This window comes from Kogia breviceps, chromosome 14, assembly GCF_026419965.1.
Source record: "Kogia breviceps isolate mKogBre1 chromosome 14, mKogBre1 haplotype 1, whole genome shotgun sequence".
NCBI lineage: Eukaryota > Metazoa > Chordata > Mammalia > Artiodactyla > Physeteridae > Kogia > Kogia breviceps.
This window is the reverse complement of record NC_081323.1, coordinates 26,533,131-26,551,529: the sequence shown is the minus strand read 5'-3', so window position 1 is coordinate 26,551,529 and position 18,399 is coordinate 26,533,131. Positions and strand designations below refer to the sequence as shown.

At 47.7% G+C, this 18,399-nt stretch overlaps 2 protein-coding genes and 1 non-coding gene across 6 annotated transcripts in view; 2 read left to right on the top strand and 1 right to left on the bottom strand.

Moving 5' to 3' along the window:
* Positions 1 to 1,482, bottom strand: part of MRPL28 (mitochondrial ribosomal protein L28) — a 65,744-nt gene extending 64,262 nt beyond the window's left edge. The window contains exon 1 of the mRNA XM_067012769.1: positions 1,479 to 1,482. The gene's annotated coding sequence lies outside the window, so the exon portion shown is untranslated. The remainder of the gene's footprint in view (positions 1 to 1,478) is intronic.
* RAB11FIP3 (RAB11 family interacting protein 3) overlaps positions 1 to 18,399 on the top strand; it is a 78,114-nt gene that overhangs the window by 6,683 nt on the left and 53,032 nt on the right. The gene's annotated exons all lie outside the window — the stretch shown is intronic.
* On the top strand, positions 3,544 to 3,616 carry TRNAG-CCC (transfer RNA glycine (anticodon CCC)). Its single transcript has one exon. It is a non-coding gene; the product is annotated as a tRNA-Gly (tRNA).

Below are 18,399 nucleotides of genomic sequence, written 5' to 3'. Positions count from 1 at the left end.
GGCACAGGGTCTAAACATTAATTATAATCGAAATATCAGACAAAAGGGTTAGGCACCCACTGACGACTGTTTAGGTGGCCGTTGAAAATAATTTTATGATAATTGCAAAGTCTCCAGAGTAGCCTAGATGATCACTTCTGATATAAGTGAATAGTCGTATATAAATTCATTGTATGTATACCATGATTTTAACTGGGTAAAAGTTATCCATGTGAAAATAAAAGTCTTGAAGGAAGTATTAAAAATTATTTTTCAGGGCTTCCCTGGTGGCGCAGTGATTACAAATCTGCCTGCCAGTGCGGGGGACACGGGTTCAAGCCCTGGTCCGGGAAGATTCCACATGCTACGGAGCAACTAGGCCTGTGTGCCACAACTACTGAGCCTGTGCTCTAGGGCCCGTGAGCCACAACTACTGAGCCTGTGCTCTAGAGCCCGAATGCCACAACTACCGAAACCCGCGTGCTTAATTAAAGCCTGTGCTCTGCAACAAGAGAAGCCCCCACTCCCCGCAACTAGAGAAAGCCTGCGTGCAGCAACGAAGACCCAACACAGCCAAAAAAATTTTTTTTTTAATGGTAAAAAATTTTAATTTTACTCATAGATTGCTTGAGCCACAATAAAAGTAAATAAAAATTTACACTGATTAGAGAGATTAGCATTTCCTTTGAAAGCCTACTAAAGTACCTTTAAAAACTTCAACCAGTGAGAATATTTTTCTCACTTGATAAACAGATGAGGATGGTTCAAAGGTGTGAGTTGCGGGAGAGATCTGAGCAGAGGATGGCTGGCCTCCTGGCTCTGCCGGAGTTGATGGCTGGCTCTGTGTCAGGTCCATCCTGGAGCTCCTGACCACGCCCGCACAGGAGCACAGGTCTTCATCTGGGAGAAGCGGAAAGCACAGCCAGCCCAGGGCACCTCTTTGGCCCCAGTGTTCTGGAGTAGGAGCTCTCAGTAAGATTTTTTAAAAACATGTGAATCACAGATAAAAGGCTGATATAAAAACTCTTAAAAGTCAAAAGGAAAAGAGACCAAAGCTAATAGAAAAATGAACAAGAGATATGAAGACATTCCACAGAAGAAGATACACAAATGGCCCTTAAATATATGAAAAGATGCTCAGCTTCGCTTATGATAAAAGAAATGCAAATTAAAATTGCTGGGATAGCATTTCTCACTCTTGGCATATATGTAAAAGCTTGAACACATTCTCTTGGTGAGGCTTTGGGAAACAGGCACGCTCTCGTATTGCTGTGGGAGTGCAGGGTGGTACAGTCCTCTTGGAGGGGAGCTTGGCAGTATCTGTGTGTGCATTTACCCTCAACTTCACAGTCCCACTTCCAGTCACTTACCCTGAGGATGTACCTCCCCAGGTGCAAAACCCCAGATGCACGGGGTTATTCATTGCAGCATTATTTGTGATATAAAAATGGAAACAACCTAGATGTCCACCCAGAATGAGTGAACCAAGGTACATCAACTTAACTGAGAACTGTGCAGCTGCAAAAATAAAAGAGGAAGATTCCTATGAACTAGTAGAGAGTTATTTCTAAGATGTATTAAGTGAAAAAAGAAAGTATTGATACAAATTAATATGCATACTATACGGTAGGAAAGAATGGGTGCTTATAAGACGCCTGCTAGAGTAAACAATGGGGATAGAAAGTAGAATGGTGGGTGCCGGAGGAGGGGAATTAGTGTTTGATAGGTAGAGTTTCAGTTGAGGAAGATGAAAAAGTGCCAGAGATGGATAATCATGATGGTTGTACAACAGTGTGAATGTACTTAATGCCACAGAGCTGTATGCTTAAAAATGGTTAATTTACCCCAATTTTAAAAAGAAAAAAAAAAAAAAAAAAAAAAAGATCTGAGGTCCAGAACACTGAGTGATGGACTTCAGTCTTCAGTTCCGAGGAGGAGGAACTGACGGGAAGAAGAAGGACCCTCCTGACCCCCAGAGCAGGCTTTTCTCCTCACCTACCCTCTCAGCCTCTCGTCTGATCCTCATCCCGTCCGAGGTTTCCATAGTCAGAGGCTCCAGGAAAGGGCCTGACTGAAAAAAAAAGGGAGAAAGAATGTGAAATAAGAAAGAAGAGGAAGTAAGAATATGTGTATATTGTAAGTCAAGTATACTTCAATAGAAAAAATTTTTGACTATATATATTTGCTTCTCTTTGCAAAAAGAAACATAGGAAGGATAGACTAGAAACTAATTAACTTATCCAAGTAGGTGAGGGCAAGGGGTAAGGGGTCTGGATGGGAGTAAAACTTATCTGAGTATGCCTTTTTATATAATTTTGACTTTTTGAACCGTGCAGATATTCTGCATGGTTCAAAAAGTAAAACAACAATGATGGAAAAAAGGACTAATACTGAATTCAAATAGAAACAGGTGAACCTAGAAGTATATTGAATTAATAACATAACCACATAAGAAAGAATAATTCCAGTCACACACACAGTACTCTGTATTCCTTAGAAGAAAAAAAGAACTACAGAGAAATATACTACAGTATAGATTTGTTGCTGATAGATCAGAGTAGTAGTTCTGAAGTGACTTTGGCCGTATTTTAGGATAAAATGAGCACATGTACTGGTGTTGGGAACTAGGGTTCTCTGGGAGGAAAGAGATGAAATGTGAAGAAGAGGTGAGGAAGGAACCTGCTGTCTGGTGATTTAAATCGGAGGTATGAGTATGAATACATGATTAACAAACATTCCTAACCCTGTTTTCTGAGAGGGTCTAGGGGCAATGATACCCCAGTAGCATTGAGTACACCTAGTCCCCAGATCTTGGTTGCCAAATACCATTTTCCACTAAAGGGATCAGGGATCCTTGGAGAAATGACATATTCCAGCTTCTGGGCAGGGAAAATTCAATGTGAGCCTGGATTATCTTGCACCAGAAAGCAAGGAAGTGTTCAAAAATCGATGGGGACATGTCAAAAAAAAAAAAAAAGAAGCTTGAATGGGTTCCTAATGGGCAAATCTGGGGCATTTTGAGCACAAAAAAGAATAACGATCATGGATACATTGAATTTTAAAAGTCCATGGCACAGAGAGTAAAAATCACTCATAGTGATACTCCAAAGGGGGGTACATGGGGCTTCTTATAGACAAATGCCAGTTAAGGTAGAAAGTCGGAAAGATTTAGGGAATCAGTATTTTGCAACCACCAAGGTAATAATTGATTCAGGCAGGGATCATCAGTGGTTGTCAAAAAACGTGGTTTAAACATTTTGTTGGCTTCAGGGACGGCAGGATACTCACACAATCTAAAGTGTCTTTCCAGTGATGATTGATTACAAAGGGAAAAGATCTCTTTACGTTGGAGAAGTCTGGTGGATTCCACCTTGAGCTCGTGATCAAACTCAGACTCCCCAGTAGTGGACAGACTATGCCTCTCCATGGGATGCAGTGGAAGGGACAACATTCTTGCCAAAAATGTTTGACCTGAGTCAAGTAATGAGAAAAAAATCAGACACATGCTGTAGGGCATCTACAGGACAGCTGCTTGGACTACTCAAATATGAGTGTTGTGGGACTTCCCTGGTGGTCCAGTGGATAAGACTCTGCACTCCCGATGCAGGGGGCCCAGGTTCAATCCCTGGTCAGGGAACTGGATCCCCCACATACATGCCACACTAAGAAGTCCACATGCCGCAACTAAAGATCCTGAGTGCTGCAACTAAGACCTGGTGCAGGGCTTCCCTGGTGGCACAGTGGTTAAGAATCCACCTGCCAATGCAGGGGACACGGGTTCAGTCCCTGGTCCGGGAAGATCCCACATGCCGTGGAGCAACTAAGCCCATATAACACATCTACTGAGTCTGTGCTCTAGAGCCCGTGAGCCACAACTACTGAAGCCTGCGCGTCTAGAGCCTGTGCTCCGCAACAAGAGAAGCCACCACGATGAGAAGCCCGCACACAGCATAAAGACCAGTGCAGCCAAAAATAAATAAATAAATAACGACCTGGTGCCGCCTAAATAAATAAATAAATATTTTAAAACCCCGCATATAATAAAATATCAGTGTTGTAAAAACTGTAGAATGAAGAAGACTAAAGAATCATAACGACTAAGGCCTGGCCCTTGACTGGATGCTGGATTAAAAGAAAACAAAACAAAACTACAAAGGCCATTATTGGAATGGTTGGGAAATTTTGAGTATAGATGGAACACTTGATAATAACAGTGTTAAATTCCTTGTGGGTCATAATACTGTTGTCATTATGTAGGGGGGTCTTGTTCCTAGGAGATATATGCTGGAAGGGTTAGAGAGGTATCAGGATGTCTGTGGTTTACTTTCAGCAGTCCCACAGAAAAAGCACGTGTGTGGAAAGAGACTTACAGCAAATGTGGAAAGATGTTAGTCATTGCTGACTCTAGGGGAGGGATGTAGGTGTTTCTTGTGTTCCTCGAACATTTTCAGTGAGCTTGACGTATTTAAAAATAAAAAGGAAAAATACAATATGGAAAGTTCATTGATGTAATCTACACTACATCTTGTAGGGAATGTTAGGTTGTGTGGCTTTTATCAGTCTGAAAAACAGCCAACAAAAAGAAACAAAAAACTCCTTTATTCCCAAACAAGTGAAAGGAACGTTACACCTATGCACCCAGGTTTTCCTTCTTATTGACTCAGTGCCCTGTCTAGCATTGTTGGTTCATCGAGTACACAGGGTATGCAGTGACCCCTCTCTTTGACACAGGGGTTGAAATGGGAAATTAAAACTCCTCTTAAACTAGTAATAGCTTGTGATAAAACCATATTCTTATTTATCAGGAGATTCTGCTCCCCCAAGGGGCGTGAATATCTTGTTCAGCCCACAGGCTCACTGAGAAGGGAATTTAGAGAGAGCCCCTTTCCTCTCTCTGGTGACAGTACTCAAATGGGATAAACCCATACTTGAACAAATGTGTTAAAGGACCTTAGAAATGCTTAGGGACCTAAAAATAACTTCTTATTTCAGGGCAACTTCATGTATTTTATGCTTTGTGTTTTGTCATGAAAATGACTGGGTGCTGCTGTGGAGCGTGTACATACACATACCTTGAGTGTGTATGGCGGGTGTTGCACATTGTGGTCCTGAGGTTCATTCACTGTGGGTTTTAGGTATCAAGAGAGTGCAGCAAAATGGAGTTGTGTGGAGTTGGTTTAAGCCACAAAGATCCTGTTGTCACTGCTAGTGATGTAGAAAGCCTTTAAAGATGGTACAGTGTATATTGTGACCTTTGGGTGATGGGCAGGAGACTCCTTGTGTATGTAGGTTGTCAATGCCTTAGACCACTGATTCATCAACTTTTTGTCTCAGACCCCTGTACATTGTTCAGTGTCATTGAGTACCAAAGAACCTTTGTTTATGTGGGTTACTTCTGTTGGTCTCTGCTGTATTAGAAAGTAAAACTAAAAACATTTAAAGTATCTTTTCTTTTTTTATTTTTTTTTTACCGTGTGGTGGGGCATGTGGGATCTTACTTCCCCGACCAGGAATCGAACCTGTGCCCCCTGCTTTGGGAGTGTGGAGTCTTAACCACTGGACCACCAGGGAAGTCCCTAAAGTATCTTTTTATTAGTTCATTAAAAAATAATCTATCACATGTTAACATTAATGGCATTTTTTCGAAAAATAACTGCTTTCTAAAATAGTGAGAGGAGTGGCATTATTTTACATTTTGGCAAGTGTCTTAAATGTCTGGCTTGATTGACGAGAGCTGGTTTCTTTAATATCTGCTTCTGCAAGCGATCTGTTATGTCATGTAGCCTCTGGAACACTCCACAGTACATTCGGGAGAAAGTGTGATGAAAGAAGGCAAAGGACGTCTTAGGATGTTATAGAACTAGCGTTGATCTTGCAGACCCCCCGTTCCTCAGACACTAGGGTCCCCTGGGGTCCCTGGACCACTGGTTGGTTGAGAACAGCTGTCTTACATTCCTGAAGTGGCTGAGTTGTGGCCTGATCTCACATGTTTACACGTATCCAAATCACCTGTAGATCCTGTAAACACTGGCTGCTGGGCCGCCCCAGAGTGTCTTAATTGATCTGGTCTGAGTGGGGCCTGTTTCATTGGCACAGTTCCTGGTGATGCTGCTGCCCCTGGTCCTGAGGTCATGTTTGGAGAGCCACTGTCCCAGAGAGTTTTGAAAATGTTTGCATCTCTTTTTTTTTTGTTGTTGTTTTTTGTTTTCGATATACGGGCCTCTCACTGTTGTGGCCTCTCCCGTTGCGGAGCACAGGCTCCAGATGCGCAGGCTCAGCGGCCATGGCTCACGGGCCCAGCCGCTCCGCGACATGTGGGATCTTCCCGGACCGGGGCACGAACCTGTGTCCCCTGCATCGGCAAGCAGATTCTCAACCACTGCGCCACCGGGGAAGCCCGTTTGCATCTCTTTAAAAGACCATGCTCCCCAGTCATATTTTAACATCCCTCTTTTCCTCACTGCTATATTTATCTGGACATTAATTTCACCAGTGTTTACTTGGGGCCCACTCTGCCCGCCCCTCAGGAGGCCTCCGGGCTGCCCTCTGCCCTTTCTGCTTTGTCTGGTAGAAAAGCACAGACAAGAAGCCAGGACCCCGGCAGAGAAGTCTATCCACCTTGGCCCGTTCTTCCTGACGTGTCCCTGCTACTCTCTCACTTCAGCTTGCTACGTGTGTTTGGTAATTACTTTATATTCTTTTATTTATTTATTTATTCGTTCATTCATTCATTCATTTATGACTGTGTTGGGTCTTTGTTGCTGCATGCGGGCTTTCTCTAATTGCAGCAAGCGAGGGCTACTCTTTGTTGCAGTGCGCTGGCTTCTTATGGCTTCTCATTGTGGAGCACGGGCTCTAGGCTCGTGGGCTTCAGTAGTGTGGCACACAGGCTCGGTAGTTGTGGCTCATGGGCTCTAGAACGCAGGCTCAGTAGTTATGGCGCACGAGCTTAGTTGCTCTGCGGCATGTGGGATCTTCCTGGACCAGGGCTTGAACTCTTGTCCCCTGCATTGGCAGGCAGATTCTCAACCACTGTGCCACCAGGGAAATCCTATTTTATTTTTTTCTTAATTTATTTACTTGGTTGTGCAGGTGGGCTCCTTTGTTGCGGCAGGGAGGGCTCCTTAGTGGCGGTATGTGAACTCTTAGTTGTGGCATTCATGTGGGATCTAGTTCTCCGACCAGGGATCGAACCCGGCCCCCGTGCATTGGGAGCATGGAGTTTTATACACTGCGCCACCAGGGAAGTCCCTACTTATTTTAATTTTACGTTTCCGTTTGATTTTTTGTCATGTGTGTAGTTTAAAAAGTCAAATAGTGTACCGCACGTCTTATGATGAAAGTAGCTGCACTCTCCTGACTGCCACCTCCCGCTCCCAGGCTCCTGGCTGTTTCCTCTGTTGGTGTTTTCCTCCAATTTTAGGTACTTTGTATTGACTTTTTCTTGTGGAAGTTACACCCACATATTTCCCTTCGGTCTCCTCCATTCTTTCAACACGGTTAATCCCAGTCTTGGCTAAGTAGGCATTCTGAGTTTGTCTTATTTTGACTGCAGATATTTTTGATGGCTGACCCATTTAGTGTGCTGTGATTACACTTCTTTTCTTATACAGCCTTTTGCTTTTCCTGGAGTTAGTGATCACATTATGTTTCCCTTTGCTCAGTTTTCTGCATACCTGTCAGCAGTTCTTTCTAGCCTGTCTGCGAGGGTCTGACTGTTCTGCTTGTACCCTGGGGCTCCAGCGGGGCTCACCTCCCACCTCTGGGAGTAACTGTGGTTGCATTTCCTAAGTTGGCCTCCCTGACAAGGCTTCCCTGTTAGACCCTCTACCAGGCTTTTCTTATCAGGTACGAGGCCCAGTGCTGGGTCGTCTGGCATCCCCTCTGTGCACTTACATCTCTGTGTTCTCTGCTCTAATCAACTTCCAGCTTGTCCATTCCTATGCATCTTCTGGAACCTTGGGGCCTTGCCTCTGGAGTTGCGTTTTCCTGGACTTCTGGGAGGGAGTGGAGAGAAGCTCCCGTGTTCTGCATTTAGCTGCGTTTTGGCCCTTCTCTCTCCTCAGCGTCCCAGACATGCATTTGTCAGGACAGGCTTAGGCATCTGCCTGCAGGCTTTTCTGTCTGCTCCACCATCATCCTGTGACCCAGGCAGAGCAGGACTTGTCAGTGTCCCCTGGCTGGGGGGACAGGACCAGATGCAGGCTCTGCTGCCCCTTTCCATTCTCTCCCAAATGTTATCTGCGGGAAATCTGGGTCAACAGATGATTTGACTTAGCCTTTCTCATCTGTATTTCACATGTGTGTGAAAGTTTTCATATTTTGACAAAGTCCACAAACATGAACTTAGGTTGTTTAACCTTAGAATGTTCCATTATGTTGCTGTGCTGTGGTTGGTAAGCATTTATTTTTTCCAGTGTTTCTCTACTAGGAGTAATGCTGCTGTACCCCCAGCCACATGGGTCACTTTTCATGTACCTAAGTTCTAAGCAAGAGCTAATTTTTGTGATGGGGAAATGGAGGTTATTGCCTTGGGCTTGGAGTCGTAGATGTATGGAAGAGGTTTACTCAGGCTTTTTTGGCATTTCAGAGCTTTTCTGTGGGAGCCGAAGTAGGTACTAAAGAGAGGAGGCAGAAAGCCCTTGGCTGTGCTTCTGGAAATACCTCAGCTGCTTAGCGAGGGCTTCCTGTTACTGGCTCTGAAATGCAGTCCCTGGAGAACCTGCAGGCAGTGCTCCCCGCCCACAGATCCTTCTCTTCGGTTTGCAGGAGCTCAACCCTGGACGGTGCTGGGAGTGTGACCCCAGGGCCCTGGAACCCATGTGCCAGGGAACAGCCCAGGGCACTAGGAGTCCTTTGTGCTGTAGCATGTGGCCTCTGGATGTAGTGTTCTTTCCTGTTTGAGGCCCCTATTTTTCCATCTATAAGGTGGATGTTATACGTGTTCAAGGACACAAAACCGTCAGAGGGACCCGGGTTTGGCTTCAGGCTCGGGCACCTGTTATTCGTTCACTCAGCACCTGTGTGCAATGGTGTCTGTGAGCACCTTCCCCATCCAGGTGGTGCTGTGGTTGCGGGGACATGGGGACATGGTGATAAGGAGGGCTGGCCCGCTTCCTGCCCTCCTCAGAACGTGGGACAGGTTGTCCCCAGGAGCTGCAAGCTGATACAAGTGCTGCGCAGGAGAAGCAGAGTGTTTGAGGTTGTATAACAGGGAATCCAGCCTAGTTGGGAATGTTTCCCTCAGGGAAGTCAGTTTATTCTTGTTTCTTCTTCTGTTTTTTCTTTTTTTTTGAGGTAACTCTTGAGCCTACATACTGAGGCTGAGCTGAATTAGTGAAGCAAAGGGTTGAGAGGAAGAGCGCTCCAGGTGGAGGCACAGCCTGTGGAGAGGCCTGAGTGGGAGGAAAGAGGGCGCTTGAGGGGGATGAGGAGCCTCGGGGGCAGAGGAGGCTCTGGGCCAGGCCTAGCAGGGGATTTGGTCTTTAGTCCCAGGGTGGGTTGAAGGTGCCAAGGAGTTTAAGTAGAGAAGGGTCGGAAATGAGACTGACTCTTCCAGAAGATGGTTTGTTTGGAGAGGACAGGGGTGGACGGGGAGACCCGACAGGAGGCCGGTGAAGGGTTCAGTCAAGGCTGGTGACCGCTTGGACTAGGTGGTGCTCAAGGGGATGGAGCGGGGCGAGGCTAGGAGGGACCCCAGGGCGCAGTAATGGTCCCATCCTGTGGCCGAATAGGTGTGGATGGGATGGAGGGCCTAGGCCTGGGTCTGGGGGGCATTTCCATGGATGTCCAGTGCTCTCTGGCCTGGAGCTCAGAGACCAGTATGGGCTAGACGTAGAATCTGAGAGGTCAGTATGTAGAAGGACTCAGCAGCACATAACACAGCCAGGCTCCGAGAATGAAGAAAGTGCGTCCTCTCACACAGGACAAGCCTCTGGCGGGTGACCCTTGACAACGTCCTGAGATCCTGCCCGTCTGGGCTGCAGCAGCCAGGTCCCTCTGTTTCTGTCTGAGGAACTCTCCCCCAGTCTTCCCAAGGCCCACTGGCCCCCCTCCCCTTTTGTTGGCCAGTTTGCTTGTAGGCACTCCCCGGGCTGGTCCCTGCAAGTAGGGTCCCTGGACTGGCAGCAGGGCCCAGAGGCTTGTTAGGGACACAGCATTCACTCTGCAGGGTGAGGCCTGTGAGAACCACTGGTTGACCAGTCAGGACCACTCTGCTGGCCTGGCTCCAGGCAGTCTTGCCTGCTGGGCCTCCCCTGCACTAACAGGCCATTCCTTGCCTCTAGCATTCTCTGTTCCCCTTTCCCCACTTTGCTTTTCCCCTTAGCACTTTAACCACCTAGCAAAGTCCATGTTTTACTTATGCTGCTATTTGTCATCTCTGTCTCCATTCCCACCTGCCCACCATGAACGTGCCTGCTGGGCCTCCCAGGTATTTGCAGACACACATGGATGAAGGAAGGAAGACCTGGACAGGATGGGGGTCTGTCAGCAAGGACAAGCAGGGAGTGGTGTGGGCGACCAGCCGTGGCCAATGGCGTCCAGCTGGAGTCACCAGTGAAGACTCCGGAAAACATGAATGTTGAGGCCCCTGGGGGATGGAGGATGCAGAGGGGGCTGAGGAAGGGGGTGTGAGGGCCAAAGGCTGGGGGCCCTGGCAAGATACTCACCTGCTCCAGGCCTCTGTCCAAGTTCCAAGTGAGGGTCCTGGCAGTCCCTGTTTCACAGGTACTTGTGAGCAGTGAATAGGGCAGGTGTGGTGCTGACACTGGGTGGGGGGTACTCTGAGTGATTGAGGGCTCACTGTGTGCAGAGCTGTGTTCTCTAGATTTTAATTCCTTTTGGGAAGCCCTAGAGGAACTTTAAAAAGCTGCATGTATATTTATGGCTTGTGGCTCAAGGACCCTGGGGCGGTGTGTGCAGGAAGCTAGCGCTGGCCTTTTAGGGGGAGTTGCCAAAAGAAATTAGGAACACATTTCCTGCCTTCTAGGAATTAATGGTTTGGGGGCTGTTTGAAATTGGGTAGGAAGAGTAAATACTTTTCTTTTAAAGGGAGGCTCTGTTTCTTGTCTGTGGTTTCTGTGTGTTTGTTTCTTTGTGGTGTCTCATTATTTGGGACCCTTCAACAGATCAGACCCTATTTTTTCCTTTGGTTGATTTTTAATTAATTTCTATTTTGTGAAAAACATTTTTTCTGCCTCCTAAGAATCTTCTGTTTCCAATTCTGTATGTATGAGTAGCATATTCAGTGTTAACCTTTTCACTTCCTAAGTATAGTCATGCTCCAAAACCATGTTACATTTACCTGGTTATGTGTTAAGTGTTATTATGCTGTATTATTAATGTTACATGTGGTGAGCTTGTAAATAGTTTCAAAAATTGGGAACTGCTTAAAATGTTTCTGGACCTTACCTTGCTGTGTTCCTTTTCTTTGTATTGAAAACTTACTAAGTGGCTCAAAAGACTTGGGATACCATATTGGGGATGAAACTGGTTTCTGTGGAAGCCAGAAGTGCAGGGAGAGGTGGACCAGGTGGCTGGCTCCTTTCTCCCCCTCCTTCCCCTCTCCACTGAGGACAGGTGATGGTGGGCGCTCCGTGGCCTGTCTGGCACTCTAACTTCCTGAAGGACGCCCTCTTGGTGGAAGAGAGCCCCTTGCTTTGCCCCAGCGTCCCGCCTCTGGTTTTTCAGAAAGTTGGAGATGCATCTTCCTCACAAAGCTGCTCAAGAGACACGGTGAGACCCTTCTATCCCTTCAGGAAAGACAGACTCACTTCTGAAGATGCTGTGTGCTGAGTCTGGGTGGCACAGCTGGGGAGGCGAGCTCTGTCCATGCCTGCCCACCTTCTTCCTCATCCAGCCTCTTGAGACCTGAGAAGATCAGCTTGGTCCGTGTTTCTTCAGCCTTTGATGCTCCTGATGACTGAAGTCATATTTGTCCATTACTGAAGAAACAAATGTTCCAGAAGTGTACATCCTAGGACATGAAGTCTCCCCCAGTTGCTGTTGACAGTGGAGCGTGTCCTGTCTCCACATCCACCCCTCCCCGAGAAAATGCTGCTTATTTATTTAAAGACCCACAGATAGACAAGTCACAAAAATTAAATATGGATTTGAAATTTCCTATAATGGTAATAAAATAATCCCTATGTCTGATACTCTATAGTTTCCACTACAAAGAGATTTTGTACAAAAACTCTCCTGTGAGCTGGGACGTGCCCAGTTGGTGGCGCCATGCATGGGCTGGAGCACTTCGCCCTGCCCTGCTCTCTCTGGTCCTGAGCCATACACACTGGCCCCGGGCCCTCTTCCTGTGATGTAATAACACAGTCTGCCCTTTGATTGTGTGTTTAAGGAAGGAGGAATCCAAGTTCAGATTCACAGCCTATGAAATAGGAGGGTCCCTACATGGCACTGTTTTTTGGAGGTGGGGTTAATATTCCCGCTTGTGGGTGTCTCGGGGAGTCTGGGAATGGTGGTTGGAGTTACTTTTTAAAAATAAATTTCTTGGGCTTCCCTGGTGGCGCAGTGGTTGAGAATCCGCCTGCCGATGCAGGGCACACGGGTTCGTGCCCCGGTCCGGGAGGATCCCACATGCCGCGGAGCGGCTGGGCCCGTGAGCCATGGCCGCTGGGCCTGCGCGTCTGGAGCCTGTGCTCCACAACGGGAGAGACCACAATAGTGAGAGGCTCGCGTAGCGAAAAGAAAAAAAATAATAATAAATTTCTTTATTTATTTATTTTTGGCTGCATTGGGTCTTGGTTGCTGTGCACAGGCTTTCTCTAGTTGTGGCGAGCACGGGCTACTCTTCATTGTGGTGGGCCGGCTTCTCTTGTTGCAGAGCATGGGCTCTAGGCACACTGGCTTCAGTAGTTGTGGCTCAAAGGCTCTAGAGCGCAAGCTCAGTAGTTGTGGCGCACAGGCTTAGTTGCTCCGTGGCATGTGGGATCTTCCCGGACCAGGGCTTGAACCCACATCTCCTGCATTGGCAGGCGGATTCTTAACCATTGCGCCACCAGGGAATCCCCTGTAGTGACATATTAGCAAACAAGGTCTTTGGCTCCTTCAGCCCCGTCCTGTCTGGTCCCGTGAAGTCCTCCTGGGGCCAGGCCTCTGCTCCTCCCTTTGCTCAGAGGGTCTCAAGCTGTGGCATCGGATGGCCTGGATGGCTTGTTAGAACACAGTGCCAGGTCTCACCAGCAGGTCCCCTTTTCAGCAGGTCCCAGGTGGGCCCTGAGAGTCTGCATCCCTAACGAGTGCCCAGGAGGTGCTGCTGCATCACTTGGAGACTTCTGCCCCAGAGCCGTGCATCTGGACCCTGGCTGCACCGTGACCCGAGGGCCCCGCTGTGACGTGGGCACTTTCCATCCCACTCTCTGGGGTGGGACCAGGAACAGAGGTGGAGAGCTTGGCTGTGAGGGAAAACCCTTGTCCTGCCCGAGCAGGTGTGTCGAGGGTGAGACCAGGAGCTCGTTGCGGAGCCGGTCTGAGAAGACACATTTGCTGAGAGAGGCTACATCTGAACCTGGAGCTGTCGACCCAAAGTCCCATTACTTCCCACTTTGGGGCGCTTCCTCCTGGGGAGAAAGTCCCAGCGCTGTGGTGACGGGTGACTGGGGCTTGCTAGCTGGGTGTATTAGTGGGGCCTTTGTGGCCTTTTTAAGTCATCAGTTAACAAGTATGTTTTTGGTCAGGCTTGAAAGTCAGTGCTTGGGCCTGGGCACAGGCTTCCTTTGTGGCGGTCACCATGGAGGTTCCCTCCTGGGTCCTGCCTCTCTGCCTCGCCCAGGCCCAGTCAGTGTGAGGGGTACTTGGGTAGAGAATGGGGGGCCGGGGGCACACATACTTTGAATTAAAGCACTTTTTCCTGTCCTTTTTGGGTACTTCTCGTGAAGGCTGCTGCTGTTTGCAGAGGAGCAGAGGCTGGGCAGGGCTGTGTGCAGGAGCTGGCTCTCCTGCTCAGCTGTCCACAGTCCAGGTGGTGGTGCTTTCCTGGGAGCAGTACTCCAAGGGAGTCGGGAGGAGATAAATTGTTTTCTGTGCTGTTGGAGTGGCCCTGTTTGCTGAGCTGTGGGAAAGCACAGAGCTGTGCTTCCCGTGTGTGGGGTTCATGGGCAGCGCCTGTGAGCGACCCTCTGGGCAGGAGCTCTGGCTCCGCTGGCTGCTTATCAAGTGTCTCTTTGACCACAGAGGGGACCTCAGGACAGTCTCCCTTGTAGGGTGTGGTTCTCCCAAGAGTCAGGAGAGACGCTGCGGGGGGCAGGTGCCTCCCTCTCCTCCCCTCCTCCACCCGCCCTTCTTCTTTTTCCACTTGTTTTACGGTTGTGTTTCATTCCAGCTTTGGGTGGGTTGGTTTACTCTACTAAAATCCAGGAAAAACAAGGCTGACTTTTTGCTGTGGGAAACAGAAAGCCCTTTTATGAGAAAGTCCATCCTTATCAGCGTGATTCACTCTGGCTGGTGAGGAGAGAAAAGCCACAAAGTCACTAGACATTTTCCTCTTGGTGATTTTATTTTTAAAAACTGCCTTCAAGGAGCCTGCCTTATGATGCCTTTTGCGAGAAGTACTGGTTAGTGGGGCTTAATCCGCATTTAGAGGAACATTTGGCTTTCTCTTTTACACTAAGAACTTTTTCGTAGGAGGAATCGTAGCATTTGTAACATGTGAATCAAGAACCTGTTCTCAGGTTGGTATTGCCTTTAAAACAATAACAAGGTAATGTACATTTACATAAAAACATGCAAATAAAGGAGAAAACAAAAATCCCATCTGGCATTGTGAATCATTTCAACCTTCTAGGCTTTAAATCATTATTTATATAAGAGAGATAAATAAAACCAGAGTCATAATTAACTTACAGTTTTAATTTACTTTAAATCAGTATATTGTCATCATCTCTCAATGTTGGTAGATTTACTCCTACAACATGAATTTTTTTTTTCTTTTTTTTTTTTTTTTGCGGTATGCTGGCCTCTCACTGTTGTGGCCTCTCCCGTTGCAGAGCACAGGCTCCTGACGCGCAGGCTCAGCGGCCATGGCTCATGGGCCCAGCCTCTCCGTGGCATGTGGGATCTTCCCGGACCAGGGCACGAACCCGTGTCCCCTGCATCGGCAGGTGGACTCTCAACCACTGAGCCACCAGGGAAGCCCACAACTTGATTTTAATGCCTACTTTTCCTTCATATGAATGAATGTGCTAGAATTTATTCAGTTAATCCTCTGTCTTTGGTATTTTAGGTTTTCATTTTTCTGCTGTTATAAGCTTTCTCCTAGCTGAATCTTCCTGCACAGTCTTTATTATGTCTTTAGGTTAAAGTCTTAAGAATGGAAATGCCGGGGAAACATGTATAGATCTTATATGATTTTTTTTTTTTTTTTTTTTTTGTGATATGCGGGCCTCTCACTGCTGCGGCCTCTCCCGTTGCGAAGCACAGGCTCTGGACGCGCAGGCTCAGCGGCCATGGCTCACGGGCCCAGCCGCTCCGCGGCATGTGGGATCCTCCCAGACCAGGGCACGAACCCGTGTCCCCTGCATCGGCAGGCGGACTCTCAACCACTGCGCCACCAGGGAAGCCCTTAAATGATTTTTTAAAAAATGTTTTTAACACCAAATTGTCCTCTAGAAAAATATTGCCAGTCTGATACAGGGACAATGGTATATCAGTGTAGTTTTAACTTGCATTTTTCTTACGAGTGTATTTGACCTGATGTTTCTCTAAAAGTGTTAGTGAACGGTATTTTTGTGTGTGTATCTTTTGTGTCATAGTGAGTTCTGATTGACCTCAATTTCTTAACCTGTGATGTGGGGGTCAGCTCAAGCAGGCTCTAAAATCCTGTGGAGCTGTAAAAATGTTATGAGTTTCTGTAGAGTTCCTTTCTTTTTTTGCGGTACGCGGGCCTCTCACTGTTGTGGCCTCTCCCGTTGCAGAGCACAGGCTCCGGATGTGCAGGCTCAGCGGCCATGGCTCACAGGCCCAGCCGCTCCTCGGCATGTGGGATCTTCCCAGACAGGGGCACAAACCTGTATCCCCTGCATCGGCAGGCAGACTCTCAACCACTGCGCCACTAGGGAAGCCCTCTTGATAATTTTTAAAAATTGTGATGATCATAGACATTAGGCCAGTTCTACAGTTAGCTTTATTTAGCTCCAAGGTTTAACGCTTCGCATTTTAGAGCTTTTGGAGTTTTTTTTTAAGTCCCCTCAAGATTTGTCCTAGGTACTGTCACAATCTAGGAACTGTCACTTTTAGGTTTAAACAAATCTCAAAACAAAACAAAACTACTGAAACCCAACCACAGACTACATGGGTGTGGCTGTTTCTGACCTGGGCTGGTGCTGGGGAGTGACATCTGAAGGGCGTTGTCCCCAGTCAGGTGGCTGAACCTGGTAACTGTTGGCTCCTGTACTGGGTTTCCTGTGGGGAAACGGTTCTGCCGGAAGACCCTAAGGGCTGCGGGAGAGAGCTTGTCTTCTGGGCACATGCGCATTTGTTCCCACCCGTGTGCCACCCTGGGCCAGGTGCAGGTCGAAGCCCCAGCGAGCAGGATGGGGTGGGGTGGGGGAGAGACTGTGCTGAGTGCAGTGTGGGGAGTGGAGGAGGTATGTCCTGATGGTCCTGGGGTTGGGGTGTCTGTCTTCCAGGGTCTTCTGGGACCTGCATGGGAGGATGTTCTTTTGCATCTTGTCATATCTTCTTTCCCCTGCCAATTGCCTTGGCCTCTGTGGCACACGTCACAAGTCGGTTGTCCAAGTGAAGCAAAACGCTGGTGCTACTCGAGGACGGGGCGCCACTTGAGGTTTGCCTTGTTTCTGGTGGTGACTTGCAGCATCAGCTCTCCTTGTAGAGGGTGTCTTCTTCCAGGGACTTAAAGAGTGACGCTCACAGGCCATCTTCCCAACGTCGCCCTTGGTACAGCTCACCTGGGGGGCTTGGCTCAATTGGGCAGGCTGTGGGGGGCAGAGGACCATCTCAGAGCTCTTTGTTTAAGCAGAATGATTACATAATGAAGTTCTTGTGCCACTTGTAAATCTGTGCCTTCAGATACACCCAGGAGGGAGCTGAAGGCACAAGGGAAAGAGTTTTGGGTCCCGGGCTGTGCTTACCCAGTGCCCTGGGTTGTAACCATCTGGAGCACACAGGGGCAGCCTTAGGGCCAAGGGCAGTCAGGTACTTTAAAGTAGGGATTTTATCTGTTGTTTCACATGGCCTGTGGTGCTGTGTCTCTTCTTATCTAGAAACGTGAGTATGTGCAGATCAGAGGCTTTGCCATGTTCTGGAGCTGTGGCTGCTAGAAGGCCCTGAAATGTGTGTCCCCAGCTCTTGCCTGTGCTTGTGTGACCTTCCTAGGAACCAAGCGAGGGTTGTACCACACTTTTATGAGAAAATCCATCCTAATCAGCGTGATTCACTCTGTGAAGAGCTTGTTTTCAGGGGTGACTCATGCCATGCCAGCCTGGGCCCAGGGGCCACCAGTAGCAGCCTGGGCTTCTGTGGCGGTGTCTTTCTTAGGCACTGTCCCTACATGGTGACTCTGGGCTGCCTGCTCCACCTAGGAGAGAGAGGCCTTTCCTTGAGGCAGAGCACAGGGTCCAAGAGGACATTGGTTCCCCAATGGGGAGGTGGGGGTCTGTCCCCATAAAGGGGGACATGAAAGTCCACTTTGGGCAGCCACCTGGCTCTGGGAGACACAGGTGTTCTTCTGGGGCATGGTTTGATCTGGCCACATTAAGGGGGTCTCGACCAGCCCCCCGCTGTTGCATCCAGCTGCTGGTCCCTGTGACAGAGCCCTCCTTTCACTGTGTAAATGTTTACTGAGCACCTGCCATGGGCCAGGCACCATTCTCACCTTGGGGTATAGCATTGAGCTAAATGGACCATGGCAGTGGGCCTCTGCCAAACGGGTGAGAATAAAGTTTTAAAATCAGCATTCAGTGCAGCAACATGGATGCAGCTAGAGATTATCACACTTAAGTGAAGTAAGCCAGAAAGAGAAAGACAAATACTATCTGATATCACTTAGATGAGGAATCCAAAATATGATGCAGATGAACCTATCTGTGAAACAGAAGCAGAATCACGGACATAAAGAACAGACTAGTGGTTGCCAAGGGGGAGGTGGTTGGGGGATGGTTGGAGTGGGAGGTTGGGGTCAGCAGATGTAAGCTTTTATATAAAGAATGGATAAACAAGGTCTTACTTTATAGCACAGACAACTATATCCAATATCCTATGATAAATCATAATGGAAAAGAATATATATAAAAAAGAATGTATATATATGTATAATTGAATCACTTTGCTGTACAGCAGTAATTAACATTGTAAACCAACTCTACTTCAATAAATAAATAAATGTTAATAAAGTAAAATAAAATCAACATTCAGGTAAGCTGAATTTCTTCCAAGAGGAGTGGATTG